This window comes from Panthera onca, chromosome B4 (genome assembly GCF_046562875.1).
Source record: "Panthera onca isolate mPanOnc1 chromosome B4, mPanOnc1 haplotype 2, whole genome shotgun sequence".
Lineage (NCBI taxonomy): Eukaryota > Metazoa > Chordata > Mammalia > Carnivora > Felidae > Panthera > Panthera onca.
The window spans coordinates 4766565-4793611 of record NC_138345.1 but is presented as its reverse complement, the minus strand read 5'-3'; the positions used below and the strand labels follow the sequence as shown (position 1 = coordinate 4793611).

Genomic DNA, 27047 nt, shown 5'->3' with positions numbered 1-27047 from the left:
TGGGGGTCTCTGCCCGGTCCCAAAGCCAAAGAAAACTCAAACCACCCCCTTTCCTAAAGACGCCTGGATCTGATGTTTGCTCACCGACAGCGGAGGGACCGCAAGGTTCCCCCGACAGCCGATACAACAGAAGTCTCCTCGAGCTTCAAGAGTCCTTAAGAATACTTGAGATCTCGGGGCGCCTGGGTGGCGCAGTCGGTTAAGCCTCCGACTTCAGCCAGGTCACGATCTCGCGGTCCGTGAGTTCGAGCCCCGCGTCAGGCTCTGGGCCGATGGCTCGGAGCCTGGAGCCTGTTTCCGATTCTGTGTCTCCCTCTCTCTCTGCCCCTCCCCCGTTCATGCTCTGTCTCTCTCTGTCCCAAAAATAAATAAAAAACGTTGAAAAAAAAAATTAAAAAAAAAAGAATACTTGAGATCTCTCAGGACAAAAATGACTGGAAAACAACAACAACAACAACCACCCTGCAGTTATTCAAAGAAGAGAATTGCGTCATTCTGTGCCAAGGGGGTTGATGGTCTCAATGGCTTTGGTGGGAAGAGAGAGAGGAGGACTCAGTGTATTAGGTGAGGAAGCCTAGGAAAAAACAGGACCAACGGGACACACAGGATACACAGAAGAACTCGTTCTTGCCATTAAGGACGTGAGAAATCCCACCATCTGCAGGCTGGACGCCATAGTTCCGCTTCAAACCCAAGGGCCAGGCTTGGGAAACAGCGTCCCTCTGAGGGTGGGACAAAGTGGATGTCTCAGCTCGGAGAGCTAATTCTCCTTGCCTCTACCTCTTGTTCCATTCGCGCCCTCAGGATTGATGATGCCCCCCATGCCCATCCCCCCCATGGGGGAAGGCTCCTCCCACACCCATTCAAATGCTAAACCGCCCTGAGACACCCCCCAGAAAAATAATCCTTCCCAGCTCTCCGGGGCCTCCCTTAGACTAGTCAAGGTCACACATAGAATCAACCACGCCCCGGCCATGCAGGGGGCGGGGAGGGATGCCCAGTGCTGTGGGTAGAGAGAGTTTTGGGGATCGACTAAGCAACGTTTGGGGGCCTCGTCTATGCTGTCAGCACTTTGCTAGATGCTGGAGGACACAGAGGTGAGCCAGGGCCAGGCTCGATGGGTAAGGGGCAGATCCTGTGTCGTGGTGGGGAGCAGACGTGCTAAATGAGTGTCACAGCGTGTTCAGAAGAAGAGAAGTTTGGTGGCCGTGGGCTCTCCAGCAAGGCTTGGTGGGGCCATCCATGGGGTGCCAACCACGAGCCGGCTCTGTGTATCGATCCCTCTACCCCATCGTGTTCAGTCTGTACCATACCTGTGGCCGAGGGGCGGGGGAGCTTAGCAGAACCTCCCACTCACAGAGCTCAGCACGTACCAGGCATTGGATTCCAGGAGGTTCTTGAGCCAATGGTTGACAATGACGTTCGTTGCAGGAGGGCTGTTCAGGAGACTGAAGCCATGGGAGAAAAGTAATTTATTGTCAGGTGCTGAGTATATGACCAAGGGAACCAGATCCAGACCCCAGGACCCCAGGGACTAGGAGCCCAGGCAGACGGCCCAGCCTGGACCCGGTTGTGCCTCTGAGTGGCCGTGTGTCCTTGGCACAGTCACGGATTCTGCAGCTATTGATTGTAGGATTGAGGTAAGAAGATCTACTTCAGAGGGCTGTTGGGAGGACGAAATGATGTGATACATATGCACTTGCTTAGCACAGGACTGGCCTATAGAAGTCACTCGATAAATTATTTCATGAGCTTCCTTCTGATGCCGGGTCTGTGAGAGACTTAGTCTCTTGCTTCATCTACCGAGATACCATTTTCTCACCCTCCTTAGTGTTTCTTCTTCCCACAACTTCGATTTAGGTTACAAAGTCTTGTGAGGTCCATACAAAATGACAGGGACAGGAACCCACCCAAGGAGACAGGCCTATTTCAGTTGCCAACACGATTCATGTTAGAGCCTTGGTAGACCTTGCTGACTGTGGCCATTGAATGGCACTGGAATAAGGGACCGCAGCCTTTTGGGGACTCACCTTATCTAAACACTTTGAAAAATAATAAGGATGTTAGGGCTTAAGATAAAAAAAGAAATGCATAGGGGCGCCTGGTGGCTCAGTCGATCAAGCGTCTGACTTTGGCTCACGTCTTGATCTTACAGTTCACGAGTTCGAGCCCCGCGTCAGGCCCTGTGCTGACCTCTTGGAGCCTGGAGCCTGGAGCCTGCTTTGGATTCTGTGTCTCCCTCTCTCTCTCTACCCCTCCCCCACTGACTCTCCCCCCACCCCCCTCAAAGATGAAAAAAAATTTTTTTTAAACATTAAAAAAAAGAAAAATAAATAGCTAAAACATCACAGCCAAGAAGAATGAAAATCAGTTGCTATTCAGGCTCCTATTTGAATCTCAGTTATGATAAATATCTGCTTACTTAACGAAGATTCTGTATCTTGCAGTGGGTTATTACAGGAGAGGACTGATGGCATCTGAGCCCCGGCTGTGAAACCTAGCAGTTTATCCTTTAGGGACATAACGAAAGCAGAACCCTTACCCAAGCCAGCCAGGACTGTCCTTGAGCCTCACCTCGTGGACCGCACCCCACTTCGAGCGTCTGTTAATGGTTTGTCCTTGCTTCCCAGCAGCGGTAGGGCAGGGACACCCACGTTCGTGACCATTGGAGGAAGGGGGTCTTTTCCACTGCAGCTGCTGACCTAAAGAAACTCACGGAACGTTAGCAGCCAGGGCCACGGAGACGCCTTTAGCCGGCCGTGGTGTGCAGCTGAAACGCAGTGGACGTGTGTGTACCCTACAGAGAGAAGGACCCGCGGCTCTCAGCCCTCTTTTCCAATGCTCGGGGTTTATTTTGGCTCTGGGCACCAGACCCTCCTGGGGATAGAGGAACCTCGTGGACCAGGGCAGGGAGGAGGCATTTGAAAACCACAGGGTTTGTGATGAGACAGCGCAAAACAAACCTGACCAAAATGCTGAGTTTAGGGTGGGTCGGGCGGGGTGGGTTTCAGGGGATCCCATGACCGTCAGGGGTAGTGTGCAGAGCTGAGCACACCCAGATTCCGAGTTCCTGGCAGACATCGATTTCCTGAGAAATATTCCACAAAGTGATCACACAGCTTTAGCTAAACGGCCCTCATTAGATCCCCCCCCATCCCCCCCCCCGCTAACCACAGGCAGCAGCTTTGAGGTTGTTGAATTTGTACACGAACAAATGTTCCTAAAGCCCAGGAGAGGTTCCCATTTGCCTCCCCAGCCCCACCCAGGCTCTCTGGGCTTGTGAGCCTCAGTAATGGCCCCTGCACACACCGGGCCCGCATACGTCCATCCCTGGCATCCCTGGGGACGCCACCAAGCTCTCCGATGGGCTGGAGCCTCACCAGAGTCTATCACCTCTAGCTGCCAAGCCTCCCGGAGCCTGCAGGGAGGTGACAGAGGTGGGACAGAGAGCTGCGGATGTCAGGCTGAGTCTCTGGCGGGGCCCAGTCCTGAAGAAGCATGCTTCCAGGCGGGAGGGACTGTGAACCATCAAGTCCTGTCTTCCCGGCAGTCGTCTCTCAGTTGGCCACCATAATTCTGCTGGAACGGGAGAGGTAACCCCCCACATGGCTGTCCAAGGATTCCATGGATTGACTATTGTCTGCATTATGCTTCCTGATCAGCAGGGCTAAGGGGGAGCCTGTGGCTTGGCTTCCCAGGTCCCTTAACCACCTGTTCACACGCTTGGGCTCTGGGCCCTTAGGACCTTAACTGGGTAAAAGGTCAACGGTCACCCTCTGTCACTTCCAAGCTGCCCCCACATCCCCCTCCCATCAAACAAAACAAAACACAACACACAAGCAAACAAAAGCCCTTCCAAACGCCCAGACCTTGTCTGCTTCGGGAAATTCAGTCTTGACTAACGGAGAAGCCACCAGATTCAAGGGGCTTGTGAACGCAGGTCTTCTGTCTGCTTCCTGATCGTCAGTGTCACCCCGTGACATGGCTTGGCTTGTGGACTTCAATAAGAAGCAGACAAAAATGCCAGGCCTGGGGCGCCTGGGTGGCTCAGTCGGTTAAGCGTCCGACTTCGGCTCGGGTCATGATCTCGCGGTCCATGAGTTCGAGCCCCGCGTCAGGCTCTGTGCTGATAGCTCAGAGCCTGGAGCCTGTTTCAGATTCTGTGTCCCCCTCTCTCTATGACCCTCCCCTGTTCATGCTCTGTCTCTCTCTGTCTCAAAAATAAACGTTTAAAACAAAAATTTAATAAAAAAAAAAAAAATGCCAGGCCTAAGTGGCCTGGGTTCGGAAACCTGCCCGGGCGGCCCCTCCTTCCTTCCACGCTTCTGTGGGAAGGCGGCAGGCCTTTCCAGGGGAACCCTGGTTCCATCCCACCATCTTTAGGGGGTCGGGTTGGGCAGGTTGGCCATTACCAACCACACGGAGGCCATCTCCTGAGCTTAAGACTCTATGCTTCAGAGAGTTCCTTCTGGGCGGCCGGCGGTGTGAAGGCAGAAAAAGGAGCCGCAAACCTGACTCACACCCTGCGCTGCCCGCAGGTTTCCAGGTAAGGCCGGAAGCTCGGAAGGCTTTCCTCTTTGAACCGTTCACTTACAAGAAGTAGTGGCCAAGGACTCAGCTTCCGTTTTCCCCTTGCCCAGCGCTCGGGGTGACGTGATCCGAGATTATCCTCCTGGATGGCCTCCGTTTGTACCTTACGGGCGGGGATGCGGCCTCATCCATCCTTGTATCTTCAGGCCTTCACACAAAATGTCGCACAGAGTAGGTTCCAGATACGTTGAGTGGGCGATGAGGGAGGGAGGTGAAATGCCAGAGGGAAATGAGGAAAGAAAGAGAAGTTACCGGGGCGCCTGGGTGGCTCAGTCGGTTAAGCGCCCGACTTTGGCTCAGGTCACGATCTTGCGGTTTGTGAGTTCGAGCCCCGCGTCGGGCTCAGGGCCTGGAGCTTGCTTTGGATTCTGTGTCTCCCCCTCTCTATGCTCCTCCTCTGCCCACGCTCTGTGTCTCTCTGTCTCTCAATAATAAATAAATATTTAAAACAAAAAACAAAAAAAAAAGAAAGAGAAGTTACCTGCCAGGGGGTGGGGCCAGGTGGATGGGGAGGGAGGGGCAGGAGAAGAACCCACTTTTCTCTCATACCTTCTGATGCCACCTGCAAATCTCACCGACACACCTTCTGCTGTCTTCCCTAGATATTTCCTTACAAGGCCAAAGAGAGAGGGAGTTACCCAGAGACCGTAGTTCTCTCCTCTCAGTGGCCAAGAGCCAAACGGACTGCTGAGGGCCGTGGGCCGCAGTGAGCCTCCCCTCAGATCCCCAGCCTGATCCTCGTCCACTATGGTATTGCACACGCACACGCACAGACGGGGCACACCGACAAGAGAGTGGATACCACCAGACGTGCTCGTCCTCGCTGGTCCGCCAGAGCCTGGGAGAGTCCGGAAGGCAAGACAGGGGAAGAGGAGATTTGCCGAGATGCTTCCGTGTGTGGTGCTGAAGTGACCTGACAAATCAAAACCGGCCACTTGGTGGCTCCCGCGCTGGTGAGCAGACCTGAAGGACACGCGAGTCCGCAAACGCGTCCACTAGCGGTGTGCCCCAGGGACCGACCGCAGCCTGAGGACGCAGAGGCTCAAGCGGTTCCGTTCTTGTGCGCTCCCCTCTGATAACACACAAGCATTTTAGTGCAAAAGAGGAGGTCAGCATTCAGATACCCGACTGCCCCTTTGGGGTCAGACCCCTCACTCTGCCCTGGCTGGGGTCTCAGGCACGGCGGTCTGTGCGGAGAGATTAGGAGAGACGGAGCTCAGGCTCTAAATGCAAAGCGAGGGTACATCCTGCTGTCTGGAGGCTGTCCGGATCCGGGAGCAGTGCGGATGCCAAGATTCGCTGTCCATGGGACAGTAACCAGAGGGACGGGTTCCAGCAGGGCCCTCCTGCCTCCTAGGACAGCAGTGGGGGAGATCGGGGCGCAGGACAGTTGCCCTGGGTCTCTTCTCCTGGGCCTTGACCTTCTCCTCTTTGGACAGGTCATGCCCGCCTTGCTCCGTAACCCGTGCACAGGGAAATCCCGAAGTCGAGCCGTGCACAGCCGCCTGGAGGAACAAGGAGGCCCCGGCGTGACTCAGTATCCCCATCCGCTGGCCGAATCCATACAGTCAACCGCGTGAGAACCTTCCAGCCCCTCTCCTGCCTTCCTCAGCCGTGAACCCCCGAGGCCTTGCCCTTGCCTCACGGTTGCTGATCCCGTGCCCGGCACTGGCCCAGGCTAGCCCCCCACACCTCTGAGGGCCCCGGGAGACCGGGACCGCAGTCGAGCTTGTGTTTTGAGTGCTCAGCCCGCGTGCACGGTGTGCGGATGGTGTGTGCCTGGGGGGAGGCAACCAGCACACCCCCCTGCGTGTGCAGGCGCTGTCCTCACCCCCCCCCCCCCATCACAGAAGAGAAGGGGGGAGGGCCCGCAGCACGCATCCCCGGGAGAGAGGGCCCCCTCCCAGCCCCGCAGCATGCCCTGAAGGCACGAGACGCTGTGCTGGAAGGCTCGGGGTCGCTTTCCACCGGACCCCAATCTCTCCTCCGGGCTGTCCCTGTCAACGAAGAAAAAGACTCGGTGATGCTACGGTCCCAGACGCGTCAGTCCTGGAGGTGGTGGGCCGGATCACTGGCGGCCCACATCTGGCCCTTTTCAGAGTGAAAGGGGTACGCAGTGGCAACGCCGGACGTGGAAGGGCCCCGACAGGTGCCCACAGGAGGAGGTCTGCGCGCCAGGCCACGAGGCCACGGGCCATCCTGGCTTCCTCCACGGCTTCCCCGGCTGTTGGATGGTGTGATTCTACCGGACGCTGCTTTGGCCTCTAGCTCCCGAACGGCAGTAGTCCGGCTCGTTTCTGCGGAGGGGCGACCTGCCCCACGTGTTCCAGAACACCTCCTGGAAGGGAGGGCCTTGTGGCTGAGCTTGCCTCGTAAGGCGCCAAGCCCCGTGGCCACGTGTCGGCACCGGTGATATTTGCCCCGTGACCCCGCGGGGTGTTTGCCGTGAAAGAGGAGGAACGGTTTCTCCATCTCTGCCTTCGCTGCTTTGAGCAGAATTGTGATTTCTCACGCTCTCAGGCCCGCCACTCTCCCGCGTGCCCGCTGGAGCTCCCACGCCGCCCCTGCCAAAGCAAAGGGCGCGAAACTAAAAGAGTGGACGACGCCGCGGACCGTCTAAAGCCAAGATAGCCGCCTCCACCACCCTGCGGGCATCGCGGTTCATGTCACCAAGGCGCTAAACCCCCCACCCTGCCCATTTCGTCCTTTGTGAAAGCCCGCCGGCTAACTCCCTCAGGCCATTTCTCCCCGGAGGGGCTCTCGCACTCCCTCCTTCCTCTCTCTTGGCCTCCGTTGCTGCCAGCTGCCGCTGGTCTGCGGAATCCCTCCAGACCGGCCTTCTAGAACACCTCATTCTTCACGCTGTCCACCCTGCCCGGGAATCCACCGTGTCAGGGTGCAGGGCAAGTCGGGGGGCGTCTGATGGGACTTTTGGGAGGCTCCAGAGTATCTATAGGAGGACGGTCTGGCGGGAGGGAGGGGTGAGGGCTCACCTCGGAGGCCACTTCTGTAGCAGGCATACTGGCTTTACCTCTTTGCGATCACGGATGCCTACGAACAGCAAAGGTTTCTAAAGGCGATTTTAGCAGAGGGCTTCTGTTCAGCAACAGAAAATCCACATCCTACTGCCGTCAACAGAAACACCCAGAGGGCAGTGAGCTTCTTTCCGGGTGATTTGCTCTGCGAGTTCTCAGTCTCTTCGGGCCTGCATGTTATTCGCTGAGCCCCCAGCTCTTCTGAGGGGCAGCCCGTCCCCAGGCTGGGACCCTCGGGGGAGGCATGTGCCTCCTGGTTCACCTCCAGGAGGAGGAGGAGGGCGCCTCTTCTCTCTAAGGGGGAACAAAGCCTGCATTTCAGTCCGAGCGCACGAATTGAGTTTTCGTGTCCCTCTCTGAACCATCTGTAGCAAGAGTTCGCCGGGAGCCTGGGGCTGTGTCAGTCCCCGTGCAAACGGTCGGCGTGGGCGGGATGGTCCCCGGTGTCCATAAGATTGAGAAAATAGCATCAAATGTTAGCAAGGTCGAGGGGCGGTGTGCATGGGGGCCCTTGATGGGGATCATGTGTGAGTGTGGGGAATGCTCAAGCCCCAGCTCCTGCCCGGCCCCCAAATGCGAGGCTTCTGGGCATGAGGGAGCCGTTCTAGAAAGAGGCGGTATTTGAGACAGTGCGGGGAGCTTCCTGAGAGAACCACTTATGCTTTGAAAAAGGTGGGTTGAGAAGGACCTTCTCTTCAAGTTTGGCTTGAGTCCAAGCAAGGTACCTGAGAGCACATCACGTCTGCGGAAAGAAGAGAGGGACACAGGCAGCGGGGCCCCTTCTGGACGCCCGTCCTGGGATAGCCCGACCGGTGACGTCCAGTATGGCTGCCCTGAAGGACTGGAATCGTTCCTCTCCGCCTCGCACACACCTCCAACTCTTTCTTGGCAGTGTGAATCCTTTTTACGTTTTATATAGTTTTGAGAGAGAGAGCACGAGCAGGGGAGCGGCAGAGACAGGGGGAGACACAGGATCGGAAGCAGGCTCCAGGCTCTGAGCTGTCAGCACAGAGCCCGACACGGGGCTCAAACTCACGGACCACGCAGACGGCGAGATCATGACCTGAGCCGAAGTCAGACGCTTAACCGACTGAGCCACCCAGGCGCCCCGTGAGGCAGTTTAAAATTAGCCCTTTGCTGAACGCGTTGGACCTGGTTCACACTGACCCAGCTACACGCCTCGGTTTCTCCAGGGAGGAAGCAGAGACGAGTCAGCAGGAAACCAGGAGAGAGGCTTCTAGTTACCAGGCTTCACCTCGAGCACCGATCTGATACGTGATTTCCTCAGAACTGGTATCAGCCCTTTCTGTTTCTTTTATGGCAGAAAGTCCGGAAGAGGCCCCTGCCCACCCAGTTGGCGATGATATGTGACCTCTCCGTTCTTTGCTTCCTGGAGGCCGGAAGCCACAGGCGGCACTTGCTGTCCTTGGTGTCCAGCCCCACGGCATCGCCTAGGTGGGAAAGCACGTTAATCCGTGCGGTGAAGGGAAGGGGCTCTGGCTCCCAGGGAAGCTGTGTTCCGCGTTGTTCAGTGCTGACTGCTCTGTGACGGGGGCCTCTGCACCCACTCGCGGCCACTGACTCGGGGGTCACTCAACGACCCCTGGGAGGCACTGGGCCTGCCGGACCTCAAGTTTCATAGCAGTTAGACCCACCGGTGTGAGCTGGCTGGACCCGGCGGCTGGGGCCCTGTGGGGACTGACTGTCGGACCCCACGAGGCACCGCTGCTGAGGGGGGTTGAAAGCTGAGATAGGACAACCCGGGAAGAATTGAAACAGACACAGGTGACCCTAGAGGTCATCGGATTCCCTCCTTCGAGCTGATATAGAAGGACATTGATGCCTAGAGAAGAGGACAAGATTTACCCCCAAAATTAAGCACTAGAAAGCGATGCCATTAGAACTTGAACTTGGACTTACTGCCTCCTGATCTCCGTTCCTGGATTTCTTATTACAAATATATCATGTACGTGGATACATGTCACCTTTTAAAGAATTTATGGCTCCTGAGTGGCTCAGTTGGTTAAGTATCTGACTCTTGATTTCTGTTCAGGTCACGATTTTACTGTTTGTGGGTTCAAGTCCCATGTCAGGCTCTGCGCGGACAGCACGAAGCCTGCTTGCGATTCTCTCTCTCTCTGTCTCTCTCTCTCTCTGCCCCTCCCCCACTCATTCTCTCTCTCTCTCTCTCTCTCTCTCTCTCTCCATAAATAAACATTAAAAGAAGAATTCATGGCTCAAATATTGTACACTCTTGACTCTTTTGAGACGTAAAGGCAGAAGTATGAACAGCCCCGGGGAATCCTATCGCCTCCCTGTTTCTGGTCTTCCACTCACAACGGGATCGATGCTCACCTGTCCATGACGCCCAACTCAGGTGGGCAGGGGTCGCCTCGGCTTTCAGGGAGCTCACTGGCTTGGGAGCGGCTCCCCAGTCTGTGTCAGGGACAGTTTTGCCTTAAGATGCTTTAGGAAAAGTGTGACGCGAGAGAGTCTGCCAAATAAAGATTTTACTGTGAGTCAGTGAGGTATTTTTGGAGGCATCCTGAAGTCCTCAGGACTTACCCTGGGGACATTGTGGGCACTGAAGGGGATGACAGAGCGCAAGAGGATATTCACAGGGTCTCCCCAACAGGGTCCACGCTTGCTCGTGGGCATGATGTTTATATTTGAGAACAGGAATTTACCTTTCCACTTTCCTTGCTCTGTATGCCTTTTTGTAACTGTGGGCTGGTTTTAATTTTTTTAATGTGTATTTATTTTTGAAAGAGAGAGAGACAGAGCGCGAGCAGGGAAGGGGCAGAGAGAGAGGCAGACACAGAATCCGAAGCAGGCTCTGAGCTGTCAGCGCAGAGCCCCAGGCGGGGCTTGAACCCACGAACCGTAAGATCATGACCTGAGCTCAAGTGGGACGCTTAACCGATTGAGCCCCCCAGGCACCTCAGCTTTGGGCTGGTTTTAAAGCCCGATTCTATTTTCAGGTGGAGATAGATATTACTTACTAGGTTTTGTGAGGCGTGGGACTCAGCGTGCCTGATGCGTGTTCTGGGAAATAAGGTCGTGTTTCCACCCGAGTTTTGGCCGTCGAGCTGCCTGAGGAATGTTGCTCGGACTGCACCCTGATTCTGGCGGGCCCCCTGCGGCCTCAGTTTACATCTCACATTCCAGGTCTTCCTCAGAAGAACCTTGTGGTGACGCACGTGGAGATCCTTCAAGACGAAGTCAGGGGAACGGAGTCTAGTTCTGAGACAGGCGGGGAGGGTCTTGGCCGGGAGTGCACACGCACGTCTGTGCAGGTGCCCGCATTAGCTGAATACAGGGCCCTGCTCCGCGTCCCGGGGCCCGAGGGTCACCCAGACCTCCGCATCATGGTGCCGGTTCACTTTGAGGGGTCCAGTGTGGACAATGGGACAGTGGACTTCAGAACTTCCCCCTTGCGAAATCCAAGAGCAGGTTCTTCCTGATTTGGGGCATGAGACATTACTACAACTTTTATGGGGGGCAGGAAGGAAGTCCTCCGTAGAGGACAAGCCAGCACACAAGTCTGCAGAAACCCCGAACATTTGAAGAGTGGCTTAGCTGTGCTGGCCTTCTCTCTCTCTCTCTCTCTCTCTCTCTTGTTCTCTTTAGCTTGCCAGTGAATATACTTACAGAAAAACACCCACGCCAAGAGTGTTCAGCTAGGTGAAATTTTATACACGTGAGCACCCAGCTCAAGAAACACAACCTCGGGCCCCCGGAAGTGCCCTGGCTGTCCCCTCCACGCCCCCCCCCCACCCCAGGGGAGCTGCAGGGCCCATGGCGAATGGCCCAGTCGGTTCGCCTGTACTTACAGCTCGGATGAGTGGGAGCAGACAGAGCCTTGTGCCTGGCTTCCTCTGGCTGCCGTTGTCTGTCCCTCGTCTTCTGAGGGACCTGAAAACGAAGCCGTGTCATCAGATGTCTGTGAAAACTGGCACCTCCAAATAGGACCGCGTGCACAGAAGGCGGGCGCTTTGGGGAAACCTCGGTCCAGAGCCGGGAGCGATGCTGTCCCCTGCTGTCCCACCACGGCTCCCGGGGCTGGCCCACCTGCCGACCTGCCAGAACGCTGGGGCGGCTGAGGCAGGCGGGGAGCCCTGTCCTGGCCCAGGAGGTCGTCGTGAAGGGACCACAGCCACCGCAGCCCGTGCACGCGCTGTCGCCGGGAGCCGGCTTCCTCTCCCTCCTCTCTCTCTTCCTTTTGTTCCTCTTCCTCCCTCTTCCTCTTCCTCTCTTTCTTCTCTAACCAAATTCTTGACCCAGTAATTTAGAAAAGAGGCAGATGTCTCCTGAGAATGACGTGTGCCTGACGCCTGCCATTCACCAGCCTGAGAAAAGCTCACGTGCTTCCTTGAAAATCTCTAAAGCAACTCACACGTCACCAAAGCCTCGAACCACCTTTCTTTCAGTTTTCCTCACGCCGCTAACTCAAAAGGAGACTTTTCTCTTTCACCCTACCGGACACACGGAGAAACAAGGAACAGAACATGAGGTCAGGTTGGGCAGAGAGCTCAGCTTCCCTTTGGAGGCGCGAGAGCAGACCACGCGGGCGGGTGACAGGCAGGAGCCAGTCCCATCGCAACTTGCTGTCAGCATACCTGTGCCTGCTTCCTCCTGGGGACCAGCCGGGTCCCCCACCTGCTGGAGCACCAGGCGCAGGCGCCCCAAGGAACGCCTTCGGGCTTCAGCCGTCCCACAGACGGCTGGAGCCGCATCCGACTCTCCAATGCCCACCTCTTCTCCCCCGACACGGGCAGGTCCACGGCTTTCGGAAACGCTTGGCGATTAAAATGCAGCCGGCCTGGCGTGAAACGACAATCCAAGACTCAGTTGGAGGCCTCTCTTTTATACCCCCTTCGAGGCTCTAGTTATTTGTTATTTGTTTCCATTTGCCGGGGCTGTTGTAACAAAACACCACACTGGGGCTCCAACGAAGGTTCGAGAGGAAGGCTGGGGGGCAGGGCTGGACCCTCCCGAGGCTGCGAGGGGAGTCTGTTCGTGCCCCTCTCCTGCTTCTGGTTTGGCATTCCGTGGCTCGTAGAGGCATCAGCCCCACCGCCGCCCTCACCGGCTCGTGGTGTTCTCCTCATGTGCACCTCTGTGTCCAAATTTCCCCCCTTTATAGGGATCCTGGCATGTTGGATTAGGGCCGCCCTACTCCGGTATGACCTCATCTTAACCGATCGCATCTGCAAAGACTCTATTGTTAAGTGAGGTCACATTCGGAGGTCCTGGGTGCTAAGGGCTTCAACGTCCGCAGTTTGGAGAGACACAGTGCAACCGTGACGCTTCCCTAGTATTCCCAGGGTGGGGGGAAAGGTAAGAAATGGTTGCAATCAAAGCCAGACAAAGCTCTTAGAGGGCAGCGCTGGAAGTGAGGGCAGCAGGGATGGTTGGGAGGAGGGAGGACGGAGAACCTTCAGGGAGGTTCTGGGGCCCGGCCATGCTCTGCCCCCTGCCTGCACCCTGTGGCCCCTGTCTCCCCCCGACCCCCAGATTCACATGTTGAAACCCTGCTCCCTCCCTGATGCCGAGGTACGTGGACGTGGGGCCTCCCGAATGCGATTCATGCCCTTATAAAGGTCCCCGGAAAGCCGGCTTCCTCTCTCTGCTGTCGGCCCTGGGAGAAGGCGGCAGCCTGAAACCCGGAGGAGGCCCCAGCACCCTGACCAGGACGGAGGAGGACATCCGCGTGTGTCTGTCCCGAAAGCCGCTCAGCCTGAGGGGTCGGTTGTGGCGGCTGAGCAGACAAGACGGGGTGCAGACGCGGTTGCTTCCTACCTGCTCTTCCTTCACGAACATCGCTGAATGCTTGTGTTTTATGCACTCTTCTCAATGTGCGTTACGCTTTACGATTTTTCAGGAGTTAGAAGAAAGAGGGGGTGCATAGCAGTTTGGCTTACCTGAGCGAGAGTGTGGTTGGTGGCAGTGACCCCCGGTCTCAGTCCGGTTCTGCGGGCGCTGAGGCCTCTGCTGTTACGGCAGGTCCTGTGTAGATGGTGGGTCTGCTGTGTGTATGTGCCTGTGTGCACAAGCGTGCCTGCGTGTGTGTGCACAGCTGTGTGTGTGTTGATGTGCGCATGCGGTGGTCCTTGGCTCCTTTCATGGCTGGAGGCTTTCTGAGAGACGGGCCATGTTCCTCAGCATCCCCTCCGGCAGACACCTGCTCATCTCCTTCCTGGCGGGGGGAGGGGTCTGCTGCTCCCGCCTCTCCTCTTCCCACTCTGTTCCTCTGGGTGACCATGGAGGCTGACGGCCTTTCTGACTTTCCAGAGTCTTGTAGAACAGGGACGGATGTCCTCTTCTTCCCTTAGCTGTCCTTCTAGCCCTTGGCTGGCATCTGCTATTGTGCTGATAGCTTGTGAGTCAGCAGTGGGCAAAGGGCTGGGGCCACAAGGCAGACAGACACCTGGTCCCTGCCCTCAAGGGACTCTTGTCCAGAGGGGGACAGACTGGAAGGGCAGACGATGGAGGTGTGGGGTTAGTGTACAGATCGTGAACAGCAAGGCTATGTGAACACGAAGAGAGCCCAGAGTGAGACATCGAGCCGGGCTTCGTGAACCCCGAGAGATGATCGGCACTGGGTTTTACCTCTTTGAGCCTTAGTTTCCTCATCTGCAAAATGAGAAGGTTTTTTGGTCATTAAATGAGACTCAGCAGGTAAAAGGCCAGTTAGATCACAAGCACTTAAGAAATACTAGTTATTTTATATTATGTATATTAAATATTATTCAACATATTATATTGTTATTTATATTATTTTGAATTCTTCTTCTTATTGGAACAGATCCCTAAAATTTAATGTGTCAGGACAGAGAAATGTGCAAAGAACCTCCGCTCATCCTCATGAAGAGAAGCCTCATGAGAGACCTCGTTGAAGAGGAGCGATGCGTGACAGCCGAGCAGGAACTGGTCAACAAACAGACCAGTGTCTTTCCCTGCACGGGGGGGCATCAGGGGAGTGGGGGCATGGCTTATCTGGGGCCAGCAACCTACCGATGGTTAAATCTAGAAGTATAGAAAAGGAAGTATAAAAGGTAGCTATGGACCAAACCAGGGGTGTCTAAGGATTTAGAATTTGAGGCTGATGTGACTTCCTGACGGCACGCAGGGCTGGTAACTGGTTCTGGAAACGACACGAAAATGGAAGGAGCTCCATTTGTCATGGGCATGTGTCAGTCATGTCCTCCAGAGAAACAGAACCGATGGGTTGTGGATATAAACGGAAAGAAACGTGTCTTAAGGGATTTGCTCCCACGATGATGGAGTCTGACAAGTCCAAAATCTGCAGGGTAGGCTAGCCGATCGGAGATCCGGGGAGAAGGTGGTGTTGCAGTTCTAGTCCACAGACCTGCTGTTGTAGAATTCCGTCCTGCTCAGGGGAAAGTCTGTCTTCTGTTCTATTCAGGCCTTCAACTGGTTGGATGGGGTCCATCCAAATTAAGGAGGGCAATCTGCTTTACAAAAAGTTCATTGATGTAAATGCTGGTCTCATCCAAAAACCCTCACAGAAGCATCCGGAATAATGTCTGACCAAATACCTGGGCACTGTGGCCCAGCCAAGTTGACACATACAGTTGACCATCACGATGTGTTACTTGCAGACTAAAGCACTTAATTGTTAGTGTTCAACTTCCCAACCCTCGGCCATGGTGAACCTCCAAGTTTTGACTGAGACATCAGCACGATGAAGCAGAGGAATCTCAGTGAATCTGGGGTCCTAAGTGAGGCTAGTCCTCCCTCAAGCCCACACTGGACCTGTATCACGAGCAAGAAATAGACCCTCGCTGTTTAACTCAACAGGACTTTGGGATTGTTTAATACTGCAACCAACCTGGCCTGTCCTAACCAACGATGTAGGACTGAAATTTGGCAGTGGCCATGTGGATGGAGAGGAAGAACAGATCTGGAGTAAATTAAGGGCTCAAATCAACCAAGGACAAGGGAACAGGAAGGAGTCTGCCATGATTCATGGGTGGGACTTGGGGAAACCCATGGAAGTTGCCACCATTTTCAGAGCCTGGGAGCTGGGGAGGCAAGTGTTTGGGCAAAAGATGAGAACTCAGTTGGACCTTGTCAAGGATGAGGTAGTCATGGGCCTCTGGGGGACAATGGGGTGGCAGGCACAGAAGCATTTTCTCCATCCGTTCACCAGTGCCTTTCCTTTTCAATTCTAGGTCTCAACAACATAAACAAAACTCTTGAGCAAGCTTAGGTCCTTGAAAAGGACTCTGTATAAAGTAAAACCCCAGAAAGGGAGAAAAATTGCCTTGTGTCATCATGGGAAGGGTTTTCAAGGTTCAGTGTTGAAGCCCTCCTTATCTGGTCTCCTCCAAAATCTTGTCCTCTAAGGTCCTATATCTTGAAGTTGTGCCTGTGTTAAAATTGTTTTAGTCACCCCCCTCAAATAGTACCATATAATGACCAGTAGAGAAACGTTACACATAATGTGTCGATAATGTTTTTAAATATAACAGGCAGAAGCCATGTTAAGAAGCAGTAGGATGTCTCTTCTGCATCAAACTCACTTGAGCTTAAAACTGGGAGAAGGTGCATGTACTATACCCCCATCTCTGTGTGGAGTGTAGCGGGGGGGGGGGGGACTCAGTTGGCTGGAATATGTTGGGGAAACGCTCATAAACGACAATGCTTGGATCTTTGGATACTTGGACACGCATTGTGGCCTGTTGGTTTAATTTTACCCATTAACCGCAGACTGCACCCCAAAATCTAAGTCCTTTTGCACAGGCATGTCTCGATCCATTTGGGCTGCTGTAACAAGAATCGTAGACCTACTCACAACAGACATTTATCTCTCACAGTCTGGGGGCTGGACGTCCTGGATCGGGGCGACAGCACAGGCGGACCCCCCTCCGAGTTGTAGGCTGTCACCTGCTCATTGTGTCCTCTTGTGGCTGACAGCAGAGAGAGGAAGCCAGCTCTCTTGCGATGCTCAGAAGGGCGCTAGTCCCATTCAAGACGCTTCACCCCCATGGCCTTATCTACCCCAGTTACCTCCCGGAGGCCTCCCCTTTCGATACTATTACCCTGGAGGGAGGGTTTCAACACAGGAATTCTGGGTGGGCACGAGCACACCGTCCGTTACCCATGTGTTTTCTTGGTCTAAGAATAACGAGATGGGGGTGTGACAGCCTTAACACCGATCTGCCACCATGATGAGAAAAGCAGCTTGGTGTCCATGCCAACGTTAGCGAGGACCACCCTGTGGCTTTGGCACATCGAAGAATCGGAACACGAGCGCTGCGATCTGCTCGAGGCCGGATCAGAGTCGGGCGTCTGGCCTCTGTCTTCCGCACCGAGCCTCAGTGCCCTTTTTGGGAATTCCAGCTCGTCCTCATTATAATCCATTGCAAACTTGAGCCTGCCAGACCCCCACATTCCAAGCCCTTGGGGAAGACGCCGTAGCTGGGGCTTCTGGGTCCACTGCAGTTCAGGGTCGTGTCATTGACGACAGCAGCTCTAGAGAAAGGTGTTCAGCAAGAACAGAATGTTTTCTCTCCTTGAGTCTAAGTTTTTTGGTGTGTCTGAAGACTAGGTGCAGATCCAAGTGCGACGAGAACCCGGAAGGTGAAGGGACTTCCCGTGAGCACTTCCTCTGTCACGAACGGACGTTTGACCTGTGTTGTGGATGAGGTAGTGATACCTTAGGAGGAGGAACTTGAAGCCGAGTGTTGATGCCCGAGCCCTTTCTTTCAGGGGCAGGGGGTGGTTTGGGAACTTGTTTGCTTAAGGTCGGATTGGCAGAGGGCAGAGACATGAAGGTCACGTCCAGTGAGATGCTTTGGGGGACAACTGAGACCAGGAAGCCAAAGTGAAGGTCACATCCACAAAGTACCAGCAGCCCCGCCAAAGTTTGGGAGACGCACCTAGATGTTTCGCGCCGGGCAAGGACGGACGGGGCCTGGAGTGAGCAGATTAGGAACGGAGGAGGGGCTTCAGATGCTCCTGTGACAGCTCTGAGGACCCCAGGCCCAACCCGCTGGGCGGGTGGTGCAAGATCTGGCTGCTGCTGGGCCCCTGGGGTCCTCGGACTGGCAGCGGGGACCTGGCCCAGGAAGAGCCTGAGCCGCGTGGGGGACGGGTCTGTTCCGCTAGACTTTCCGAAGAGGTCAGAGAGCCCTCCAGCACCAGCTTGCTTGCCCAGCACGGACGCAGCCTGGCGCCCCGGCAATGACTCGTGAATGCGCTGAATTGTGGACTCCCGCAGCCAAGGGAGGGAAGGGGCATAACACTGGTGCTGCCTGCTGCTTGTGGGGGAGAAAACAGGGGCGTGCGAACAGTATTTGTGGGGTTCGTTGTGCTGAGACAGCAGTTGCAGCAAAGAGAACCATTTCCAGTGGCCCCAGGGTCTTAGCCTCAGACCCCTCGCTCGCCCCAAACTCTTTTCCTGGTGCCGTGAGTCTCTCCAGACTTTAGTGGGGCCTTTCTCTTTCTTTCCAACTTTTCTTTCCCTCTCTCTCTCTCTCTCTCTCTCTCTTTTTTTTTCTGGTTCTTTTGGGATTTGGGAGTTCATAATGTTCCTCTGCGGCTCACCCATCATCTCGGGTGTTTATCATTCGGGTCTACCAGCGCCCAGGGAATGTGCAAGCCTAGACCAGCTTGTTTTTCTGCGTGGCCTGTTGGATTGGCCAGAGGGGGAATAGGGTCTTCCTCCCTCTCCCCTCGTCCCTCTTTCCCCAGGCTAAAGATGATAAGGTTAAAAAAAATGGAAAGAGAAAACTAAAATTAGGCACGTGTGGCCAACGGTTCTGCTGCGAGCGATGGAAAACTACACCATGCCCACATTTCTGTTTTTCCCAGGATCTGAAGAACGGCCTTGGCTATTTGGGTAGCTGGCTATTCCTGGGCACATTTCAGAAATAACTCATGTTTATTTATTATTGGGTATTTATAACAGAGCAGGTTTCCAAGAACCCCACAAAGAAGCGTGGGTCCCAACAGTGGCTGGGGTGGGGGGGAGGGGGGAGGGAGGGTTGCCATCCATGCTCCAACCACCGCCGCCTCTCGCCTCTGCCTCTCGGAAGCATTCCTGCCTGCTGAGGCCACAGCCCCGGGGAAGGGGTGAGGGGGGGCTGACCGAGCTTTGTTTCTCTGTTTCTCTGCTGAGGCTTCCCTGAAAGGACGTCAGAGCCTAAATCGGATTACTTCTAACATTTGATGGAGTATGCACACACATACACCCACGCTCTGGGCTCAGGCGGAGATTGGAGGTGACATTGCAGGAGGCACAAAAGGAGGGTAGATTCCTGAACAGTCATCCACAGACCTGAGCCACCAGGAATGCTGGCAGCCCCCCGGCACTGACCTCAGCACCCCCTCCTGGCTCTGGGAGGAACCCTCTGACCCCCAGGTCTTAGGGCAATTATTTTTAGCCAGGAAATCCATCCTGTGGCATTCCCAGGGTGCCCTGAAGGGAGCCAGGATTTCAGGGAGGCCTCCTTTGACCTCACTGAGATTCCATCTCGACCTCGGCCTGAGCAGTTAGAGATTGGAGAGGATGGAACCTCGGAATCCATTAGTCCAAGGTCTTTGTTCGGTAAATGGACCTGGAGAGGCTGAATGTCTTGTTCAAGGTCAAACAGCTGCTAATCTGCCCTCCTGGCTCTCCCACCCCACCCTTCCTCCTGCCCCCCTTTGTCTGTTATGGAAGTTCCCAGGCAATTAGTTCTCCGGATCCCCTGCATTCTGACAAATTATTGAGGATTCCCAAGAGCTTTGGTTTATGTGTCTCCTATCTATCGATACATCCCGGGTTAAAAATTAGAGCTGAGAAGTTTTAAAAAATAGGACTTATTCATTCACTCAAAATTGGTTAATAAACTCGCTGCATGTTAACTTACAACATTTTATGACTAATCGCTATGTTTCCCAAAACAAAAGAATTTAGTGACAAGAGTGGCGTTAGTCTACATTTTGCCAATGGTTTTAATGTCTAGTTTAATAGAAGACAGTGGGATTGTGGTATCTACTTCTGCATTCAATCCCCGCCGTGAGGGAACGAGGATGAAAAGTGCAACTTCATGTCTTCCGAATATCATGAAAACATCTGGGACACCCCTTGGGGTCCCTATACCACACTTTGAGAACCACCCATCTGTAACGTATCTGTATTTGCCTCCTCTAGAACTCTCTTTTTTACTGGCGCTCATCCAGTCAGTCATCCAAAGAGTAGTCATGGTAGAACTACCAGGTACCAAGGTGGGAATTTAGACACAAATACATCATATGTGAACCTCAGTCCAAAAACTCGGTTACAAGAGAAACAGAGCCAACTTTATTTTAACATAGGATCTGGTTTCATTCCCACCGTCTGCCAGGTTGCCGGGAAACAATCTGAACCCTTCTTGGGCTCCCAAAGATGATGGCGTATTCTCGGGGTCTTGGATAGTGCAGAAGCTTGGGGGGACGGTCCTGTGGCCCTTGAGGCTCACTCTACACAGGGGCAGTTGGGGGAGGCACCGTCCGGTCCCATGACCACTTCCATCCTATGCTTTCATGTCAGGCTGGAGGCAGGGGGCTTCTGGCCCGTTTCCACCTGCCTCTCTCCCCCAGGGGAGCCAAGACTGTGGGTGCAGCTCCCCCATCACCTCCCGCCCCGGAAACCACGGATCCTCTCTCTCATTCCTTCTCTCTGCCCCTGGCTCCCTCCCTCCCAGGCCAGATGAATCTCTTGTTGGGGGAAATCTTTGCAGCCACGTTTCTTCACAACGGTCTCCCATCCTGCCAACAAAAGTCAGCACGATGTACAGGCTATTTCTGATTTCCACCCTGCCTCGCGCCTCTCCCTGGGGATTAAATGAGTTAATAATAAATGTGCCCGGCACACGCTGCGGACCCAATAAATGTTGCTATTAATATTCTTTAAAAACTTGTTTCCGGCTTTAGTGAGATGCAACTGACGTGTAACCTTGTGGAAATTTAAGGGGTACCAGGTCTTGATTCGATGTACTTAGGTAACTACCCGTCTTGCCACTTTTGCTCTGGGATACCAAGGTACAAAGTTTGAATAAGAAAAGGGAAAAAATTCAGGAAGGAAACCATTCAGAGTTCACATGGGCACGTGTCCCGTGACAATGACACGTGGTCCCCTCTTCACTGGTGGTCTGTCGATGCGAAGTGGAAGGCTGAGAAGCGCCCCCAGACCCCCCCCCCCTCCGCAGCCACGTTTTTCCTTGGATCAGGCCACATGTTTACTTGCAGAGAAGTCTGCTCCTGGGTGTCCCGGTGGTGGGGTCATTGTCATGGAATGTGAGCATCAGCAGGGGCTTTGGAAGCTTCTGCAGTCCCTGGGTCCCCAGCATCGCCCTGCCAAGGCCCCTTCAGGGATGCGCACGTCTACAGAGACATCCCCTTCCTCTTCAGCACCTCTGCCCTCCTTCAGGTAACCATCTGCCGCTCAGGAGTCTTTGCAGCATTAGCTGTGAGCTCAGAGCCTTCTGGAAAGCACCCCCTGGCAGTCTGATGGGAGCTGTGGGCCAGTCCAGGCCATTTCCGGGGGCAGGCAGAGCATGGCAGGTCCATTCTGTAGGCCGTCAGCAGCTATTCCTGGAGTGACAGGTGTGCGTGGGCAGAGCAGTGGGTCTGTGTGCAGACTGACCGTGTCCTCTGTGGGATGACGGTGGAGTCGCTGTGGCCTCTCCCAGCAGAACCGGAGTTCTTTTTATTTATTTATTTTAATTTTTAATGTTTATTTTTGAGAGACAGACAGAGCAAGGGGCGGGGGGGGGGGGGCAGGCAGAGAGAGAGGGAGACACAGAATCCGAAGCAGCCTCCAGGCTCTGAGCCGTCATCACAGAGCCCGACGCGGGGCTCGAACTCACGGACCGTGAGATCGTGACCTGAGCCGAAGTCAGACGCTTCACCAACTGAGCCACCCGGGCGCCCCTCAGAGCTGGGGTTTGGACTCAGTTCTGTCTTCACCGAGACTCATGCTGGTCCTTGTTCATGTGCCCATCCTGATGGCGCTGCTAAGGCACTTCACTACTAGTCATGCGTGCGTGTGTGTGTGTGTGTGTGTGTGACAGGTGTGTCCACAGCCACACGGCGGAGAAAAAAGGTGCAGCTGTAATTCCCTCCATGGAGCCTTAGAGGAAGTCTGGAAGAAACTTGGCTGATGGACAATGAAGATAGTTTTTAAGTGGAAGAGGCCCTTTGCGTTTTTCTCCGGCTGCGATGGTCGTGGCTGGGTGAGCGTCCAGCCTGGCGAGAGCTGCTGTCGAACTCCCTTGCGATGCCAGGCTGTGGGGGTCTGGTCCCGACCGGCCCCTATGGCTGGACGCCAGGCTCCTGTGTGACTGGACAGCCTTACCCTCATGGCCCCCAGAGCGGAAACTGGAATTAAGCTGGGTTCCTTCCAGCCGCAACCCACCCCCCCCCCCCTCACCGCCCAAGGTATGAGCAGAAAAACGGAATTAGGACTGAGCCCACGGCCCCCAGCCCCCGGCTTCCTGCACAAGCTAACTGAGCTGTGGGGGCTCCGGTCAAGATACACACTAGATTGCCACTCAGGAAGAAGCCCGCACCGTCTGGCTGGCAGACTCGTGCGAGGTGAATCAGAGGTGACTCACGTGCCTTCGGAGGAGGAAATGACTTATCAGATTGACCTTCCTCGCCGGGCACCCATCAGTCACTTGCAGAAAACAAAAGAGAGCAAGAGAGCAGACAGTTTGCAAGCTCCTGGTTGCAAGCTTCCTTTCCCCCCACCCCGGATTTGATGGGACTGTCGCGGCTGGCGAGGCTCCTGGGGACGTGGGGGTGTTTTTTGGCCAAGTCAGGCCCGATCTCTGAGGTGGAGAAGTTCCCTGCAGACAAAGGCTATTTTTCTCCATGCACTTTTCGTGGTCCCTCTTGTGTAGCACAACCTGGGTTCCTTTCCTGGGGCTTAGCGCCAAGGCTGGAGCCCCTGGGGCATCACACAGCAACCCTTTAGAGACCTTCCTTTAGAGGCATCTGTGGTTTAGAACCCAGATTCCATCCTGTGCCCAGGACTCTGGTTACTGCAGTTACAGCCGTCCTCGACAGGGGACTCTGGGAAGGCACGGGACTTTCTGTCTAAAGTGCTTTGGGCGGTGGGCAGTCCGCCCTGCCCACCACTACGGTGTGGCGGTATCTCAAGGCATGTGTGACTTCACGTGCCGATCATTTTATTTCCACATCTCATAAAGGTGCTTGGAGTCCTAGAGAGTTAGACATGGAGGGGAATTCAGATCATCTAAACCCTTAACCTGCCGGTAGAGGACACTAGGGCTCGATGTCTGCGACATGGCGAAGGTCAGGGAGCAGATTTACGGAAGAACCTCTCTGTTTGGTCCACGGGGTGTTTGGTGGTCTTCCCAAGGCTAGTTAATACAACTACTGAGTAATAATAATAATGATGATGATAATAATAATAATAATAATAATAGTAAGTTGCTTCTGTCACTCCGGAGATTACGCCTTAGGTTTGGGACGCAGATCTCCGTGTCCGTCCCTGTGAAGTCAGGTGTGACTGTAGCCCACGTTTCCTGAGGCAGGGAGCTGCTGGCCGAGACGAGCCAGTCATGTTTTGGGGTGTGATTTCTCTCTGTAGCCTAGAATCCAGATTTTTTCCCTCCTCTGTTCTTAGTCAACGCAGGACTCCGTCTCCATAAGATCTGGGGACTCTTTCACTACAACGAGACTGTCATCATTTCATTTCACGGCCCCCATGGGTAACACACACGGCTGTAATTGATGTGGTTCAGAGACCCGCGTCGAAGCAGTAAAAATGGATCCCTTATGACGCTCCAGCGTCTGGCTTTCATGGGAGCGGGAAATCGCTAGCAGATGACGGTAGTGTTCCAGAGCTAGCGTCTCGGGCCGTCCAACAAAACCCGTTCCTCCTGGCAGCTCGTCCCTCCCACATGTGCTCTGCAGACGCGGGTTATTTGCAGGACGCCCGGAGCGAGGCGATGCTAAATGTATAGCAGCAGGGGCTGCGTGTGTGACGGCTGAGGTCATGGCTTATTCATTTCAAGCTGTAGAGACATTTGGTTTAAAAAACCCCAGCGACTGCCCCGGGATTGGCTTTCAGAGTTCTTTTCCTGTCCAAAGCCGGTGGGATCAGCACTTACATCACTGGCCCCACTTAACCCTTTGGGGCCGGAGAGGGTCTGCTTCCTCTAAGTCATTCCGGGCAATTTTGCCTTTTGGAGGAAGATGGCGTGAGTCCCTGTGATTAACCATGAACTCGCTAAAAATGTGTGCGATGTGTGTGCACTCAAACCAGAGGCACAAAACTAAGAAACGATACAAGACTCAGAAACACACATCTCGGGGCTTTGCAAGAGGCCTTCAGATGCGTCCATTTCTGGAACCAGGCTCCTCACTTGTAGTATCAAAGTGGCTGGGGGCACAGGGACCAGAGTATTTCCCAATCCCTCTCCAGCTTCTATTATGCGAGGCCACGGACACACTCAACCACGTACTCCAAGTCTGTGTTTAATCTGTGAGCCTCTTCTCCCACGACGGATGTTCCCTTGAGGTCAGGGGGCACATCGGGGTGCACATGGCTATTTTTCTAGGTCTTCCTGCCCCTCTGGGTTCACTACTCTTGAACCGAACAGGTTAGATGAGAGGCGGGGAGGAGGTGAGGAGTGTCCCCACATCCCACACTGTGTCACAGGCGTGCACTGGGGAAGCGACGGCAAAATGGGATGAGAGCGCGGGGAGGAAACGAGGAGGGGCAGGGACTCGCCTCTCTTTGCACAAAGTCGTCCAGGTTAATGGCAAACCCGAGGGATGGTGTGATAAGGAACCACCACTGTTCCCAAAGGGTGGCTCTTTCCAGGCACACAAAGGGGGTCATCACTGTCACTGAGCCTCCTTGGGACACGTGCAATAACACAATCGAAGATAAACCACAAATCAGCACCCTAGTTAACAAATGACAGTGTAGCGAAACTCTGCTCTCCCAGAGAAAGAAGATTGGAAGGGGGGGGGAAGGGTTACCATGCGTGCGAATGTGCGTGATTTGTATTTTCTTCTGCTTCTTCACTTGTATTTTCTAAAGTTTCAACCGCAAATACAGACCACTTATTTCCGGAATGAGAAAAAACATTGTGTTTATTTTTGTAAAGTTTATTTATTTTGAGAGGGGGTGGGGAGGATCGGTGAGAGAGAGAGAGAGAGAGAGAGAGAGAGAATCCTAATCAGGCTCCGTGATGTCAGCACGGAGCCCGACGTGGGGCTTGATCTCACGAACCGTGGGATCATGACCTGAGCTGAAATCAAGAATCTCTCAGTCGCTTAACCTACTGAGCCACCCAGGTGCCCTCTTAATCCCATTTAATTGGTAATTTAGGGACAATGTTAGGACCAGGGGAGGGAGTTTCTCAAAACAGGCTTCCCACAGCCCCCAGGGAGAACCGTGCTCAGTCTTCCTCCCTCTCGAGGGGATTTGGGGGATTGTGCACACTCCTCTTCCCAAAGCAAGACACTGAGCAACGCGTAGACTGCCCTGACGCCCAGGCCGGGTGAGTCCTGTCCCCTCGCATCTCGCTCCTGCGTGACCGAAGACACCAGACTACCTTCCTCCTGTGCTGCCGACACATGGCGGGTCTGCTTGTCAGCCCGCCTCTCCAAGTCCTCAAGCAAGCCACTGAGAGGGCCAAATTTTGCCATTTCCCTCTTGAGTTCTTTCTCTTTTTTTAATATTTGTTTTCCAGCTTTATGGAGATACGACGGACATATCATGTTGTATAAGTTTAAGGGGTACAAAGTAGAGATTTATATATATGGCAAAATACACACACATATATGTTGCAAAATGATTACCACGGTAAGATTAGTTAGCACATCCAAAAAATATGGAACGCTGCACGAATTTGGGCATCATCCTCGCTCAGCCGTCAGGCTAATCCTGTCTGGATTGTTCTGATTTTAGCACTCAAGTTACTTCTAATGGCCTTGCTTGGTGCTTCATACATATGAAACATTAAGAAGTAAGTGCCAAATGCAATCATTAAAAAAAATGTCTTTTATTTAATGTTTATTTATTTTGAGAGAGAGAGAGAGAAACAGAGCGTGAGCAGGGGAGGGGCAGAGAGTGAGAGGGAGACACCGAATCCGAAGCAGGCTCCAGGTTCTGAGCTGTCAGCACAGAGCCTGACACGGGGCTTGAACTCACGGACCGCGAGATCATGACCTGAGCTGAAGTCGGGCGCTCAACCGACTGAGCCCCCCAGGCGCCCCCAATGCAATCGTTTTTGAGTTGCACAGATAACACCCCACTGCCTACTGCTGAGAGCCCGTGAGACAAGGATCTGGGGGCATCCCAGGTGGAGTTTGGCAGTTACGACAGAGAAAGGGGCTGTCAGAGCATCAGGGGCGTGACCCTGTGAGCAGGCAAGACACACAGGGACAGGCCGCGAAGCCTTGTTTGTCACCGGTCACCTGTTTGCGTTTGCCTCCCGCGTGGCCTGGAGGGGCTGGCGGAGAAGACAGACCTTGATGGAAAGCACAAGCACGGCCGCTCAGGCTGCAGTTTCCCGCCCTGGAGATCCGCATACATAACCAAGAGAACAGGAGCCGTCGAGGTACAGCAGGCGGGAACTAGGCCCTCCACCAGCACAGCCCCAGGGTCGGGTCAACACAAGCTCCCAGCCCTGCCGGCATCAGCCATCGGCGTTTGGAGGCTGGGAGTCCTGCACCAAAAGGCTCCAGCAGGAGTCTCGCCGCATTCCAGAAGACGCGTCTACATCGGCGGCCGTGTGCTTGCTCAGGCCACACGGGGCCACACGGGAGCTGGAGCCAGCCTCCCCTTCGCCGCCCGCCTGGCCCAGGCTCCTTATCTCCCACAGCTGTCAGGCCAGGGGACAGCACGTGAAAGCAGGCGGCTCATCATTCCCAGGAAGCCTTTAGTTACGCCTGCCCCTGCCCCGCCAGCCCCACAGACCCCCAGCTTAGCACCTTTCATGCTGGGAGGCCTGCTCTCCCAGCCAGTGTGACCCGGAAGGGCCTCGTCCAGACGCAGCGCTCGAAAGTTCCCCATGGCTGGGCCTGGGAAGCTGCGTGGGGGCCTCTCGAGGGCCTTGCGTGAAATGCAGGCACAGGTGCCCGCAGACCCTGGGGAGCTCGGCTGGCCGCCCCCCAAGGCTGCGGGTCAGAGAGCACATTCCAGGCCCAGCTCCCCTGTCACCCCCATGGCAGCTCGTCTCCTGGACCTCAAGCAGGCCACTGGAGGGTGGTGACTGTGCTATCATCCTCTAAAGTTATTTCTATTGGCTCGGTCCGGTACATATAGTACGTAAAGCATCTAGAAACAAAGGCAAAAGGCAAATGTGTTGGAACAGCACGAGAGCATCCTGCTGTCTGACACCCTGTGACATGAGGACTTTAGGACTCTGGATGGAGCTGCCAGAT

General features: G+C 54.6%; 1 long non-coding RNA gene across 1 annotated transcript in view; it reads right to left on the bottom strand.

Moving 5' to 3' along the window:
* Positions 1-210: 210 nt before the first annotated feature.
* Positions 211-27047, bottom strand: part of LOC132695146 (uncharacterized) — a 358351-nt gene continuing 331514 nt past the window's right edge. The window contains exon 3 of the long non-coding RNA XR_014137888.1: positions 211-408. This is a non-coding gene — a long non-coding RNA (uncharacterized LOC132695146). The remainder of the gene's footprint in view (positions 409-27047) is intronic.